Source organism: Otolemur garnettii, unplaced genomic scaffold (genome assembly GCF_000181295.1).
Source record: "Otolemur garnettii isolate 467f Iridium unplaced genomic scaffold, OtoGar3 scaffold00135, whole genome shotgun sequence".
NCBI classification, from domain to species: Eukaryota; Metazoa; Chordata; class Mammalia; order Primates; family Galagidae; genus Otolemur; species Otolemur garnettii.
Window position 1 is genome coordinate 5387833 of NW_003852530.1, and position 3553 is coordinate 5391385.

Here is a 3553-nt window from a genome sequence, read left to right on the forward strand (position 1 = left end):
AAACAACAACAGCAACAACCAAAAAAAACTAACAACAAGCAAAATTCAGGACCTCTAAAGTCCAGCTATAGGGGTGGTACCTATGGCTCAAGGAGTAGTGCACCAGCCCCATATACTGGAGGTGGCAAGTTCAAACCCAGCCACGGCCAAAAACTGAAACAACAACAACAACAACAAAAAAGTCCAGCTATAATGCTTGGCCCCCATAGAAGAGGGGCCATAGTGCTATTTGGTAAGGGAAGTTTGTGTTGGCTTGCCATCTATGGAGATGACCCTTTATCTCGTCCCTAACATGTTCAACAATTGCTATAGTTGGGGAAATGAAACTCGCCGAGAAGCATCAGAAGTCTTTTGATGGTCACTGCTACTTACAAGTCTAGTGGAGATAAGTGGATAAGTGTCCTCTTTAGGTAGCTGCTGTAATTTAAAGGAGCAGGACAAAAGTTACAGGCCTTTTCACATACAGGTAGACAACTTTAAGAAAAAAAAATGAAATGAGTGTTTTGAATCACAGATAAGTTGTTAAAAACTTGATCTTGAGAAAAATAAGAATCCCCTAACAATGTCTTTTATTTACTTATTTATTTATTTATTGAGACAGAATCTCAAGCTGTTGCCCTCGGTAGAGTGCCCTGGTGTCACAGCTGACAGCAACCTCCAACTCTTGGGCTTCAGCAATTCTCTTGCCTCAGCCTCCTGAGTAGCTGGGACTACAGGTGCTCACCACAATGCCCAGCTATTTTTGGTTGTAGTTGTCATCGTTGTTTGGCAGATCTGGGCTGGATTCATACCTGCCAGCTCCAGTGTATGTGGTTGGCACCCCAGCCAGTGAGCTACAGGCACAGAGCCTAACAATGTCTTTTAAATTCATGTATGAACAAAACATAACAGGTCCTCTGAGCAATGCTGCCTCACCTAGAGTTAATTAGTATCCAGGATCCAGCCATTTTATTCTTTAAAAGAAAAAGACCCATATACTGAGGGTGGTGGGTTTGAACCTGGCCCAGGCCAAACTGCAACAAAAAATAGTCAGGCATTGTGGTGGGTACCTGTAGTTCCAGCTACTCCAGAGGTTGAGGCAAGAGAATCCCCTAAGCCCAGGAGTTGGAGTTTGCTGTGAGCTGTGACGCCACAGCACTCTACTGAGGGTGATAAAGTGACTTTGTCTCTAAAGAAAAAAAAAAATAGAATAGGCTCAGAGCCCACAGCACAGTGGTTACCACACCAGCCACATACACCAAGGGTGTAGGGTTCGAACCCAGCCCGGGCCAGCTAAACTACTGCAACAAAAAGTAGCCCGGCATTGTGGTGGGCACCTATAATCCCAGCTACTTGAGAGGCTGAGGCAAGAGATTCGCTTAAGCCCTAGAGTTTGAGGTTACTGTGAGCTGTGACACACAGCACTCTACCAAGGGTGACATAGTGAGATTCTGTCTCGGAAAAAAAAAATTTGTGGGCAGCGCCTGTGGCTCAGTGAGTAGGGCTCCAGTCCCATATACTGAGGGTGGGAGGTTCAAACCCGGCCCTGGCTGAACTGCAACCAAAAAATAGACCGGCGTTGTGGCGGGCACCTGTAGTCCCAGCTACTCGGAGGCTGAGCCAAGAGAATCACCTAAACCCAGGAGTTGGAGGTTGCTGTGAGCAGTGTGATGCCACCGCACTCTACCAAGGGCAACAAAGTGAGACTCTGTCTTTACAAAAAAACAAAGAAAACAATAGAATAAATGTCTAACAACTGTTTGAGAATCTGGCCTGGAAATAGTATTCAATATTATAAACAGCACAAGCTCTGATGCCAGCCTGTTGAAATTCTGATACTGGGTAGCGCCTATGGCTCAATGGGTAGGGTCCCAGCCCCATGTACCAGGGTGGCAGGTTCCAACCCGGACCCAGCCAAACTGCAATAACAACAACAAAAATAGCCAGGCACTGTGGTGAGCGGCTGTGGTCCCTGCTACTCGGGAGGCTGAAGCAAGAGAATCGCCTAAACCCAAGAGTTGGAGGTTGCTGTGAGCTGTGACTTCATGGACACTCTACTTCCACGGCCCTAAAAGCGAAAAAGTGAGACTCTGCCTCTAAAAGAGAAAAAAGAAAGATATTCTGATATTGACTTTACCACATAAGAATGCGATATCGCTGACACAGCTATAATCCTAGCACTCTGGGAGGCTGAGCTGAGTGGATCCGTTGAGTTCAGGAGTTCAAGACCAGCCTAAGCAAAAGTGAGATCCTGTCTCTACTAAAAATAGAAAAACTAGCCAGGCGTTGTGGCTGGCGCCTGTAGTCCTGTAGTCCCAGCTATTCGGGAGGCTGAGGCAGGAGGATCACTTAGAGTCCAGGTGTTTGAGGTTGCCGTGAGGTATGAGACACCATGACACTCTACCCAGGGTGACAGAGTGAGACTGTTTCCAAAATAAATAAATAAATAAATAAGAGCGAGCGGTGTCTTCAGGAGGTGATTTTTGCTTTGCTGGGACTCGTTTTTCTCGTGCACTCGCCTATTACATTTTACGGAAGTTTACATAATGCAAATTGAGTGGCAGAACAACACTTTGATAAAAGTATATTTTGTTTTTCATCAAGGAAAAACGCGAAAATATACCTTTATTGTGCATCTGTTTTGCACTAGTGCCCCTGAAGCCCCTACGATGCAGGGAGCACCTCCACGGGAACCATCTCACTCCCGAAGGGACTTGGCAGTTTTTGTTTTTGGGGACAGTGTCTCACTCTGTCACCCTCGGTAGAGTGCCGTGGCATCATCAGCAACGCCCAGTCTTCCTTTCCTGCCAATGAGTCGGTGAGAATGACCCCGGGCGCTGGGGGCCAGCCGGCACTCCCACTACCCCGCAGACAGCAACTCCAGACTCCACAGCGCCACCGCTTGGCGACCAGGAAGGTGAGGCGGGGGAGGGGTGTGGCCGGCGATGGGGCGGGACTACGGGCTGCACCAACCGCACCGAAGCCAGGTAGGCGTCCCGCTCCGCCCACCTCGCTGCGCCTGCGCACAGCCGCGCGGAGCAGGCTGGGAGGGGGCGTGGCGCTGGTGGCTGGTGGATGTGTGGATAGCTAGTTGCGCTGCTCGGACGTTTGCAGCGGCTGCTGCGTCGCACCTTAGCCGCTTCACCTGTTCTGGCTACCTGATCCTCTCAGCATTACCAGCCCCCGCCCTGGTCGCGCCTGCGCTCTCTTCCGCAGAGCCGTGTCGGATCCCAGCGACCAGCCAGAGGTCTCCCACTCCATAAATTGTTTTGACTATTCCATCTTTTGCATATCTAAATAAATTTTAAAATCAGCTTGACCATTTCTACCCCCCCCAAAAAGCCTCCAGGACTTTGATGGGAACCGCAGTTGAATCTATAGGTCTGGCAAAACATCTAAAAGTATTTAGTCTTCCAAATCTATGCATCTAGTTAAATATTCTGTAATTTCTCTCAGAAATGCCTTATAGTTTTCATAGAAAGGCGTTGGTCTGATTTATCCCTAAGAATATCCTTTTTTTTTTTTTTTGCAGTTTTTGGCCGGGGCTGGGTTTGAACCCGCCACTTCCGACATA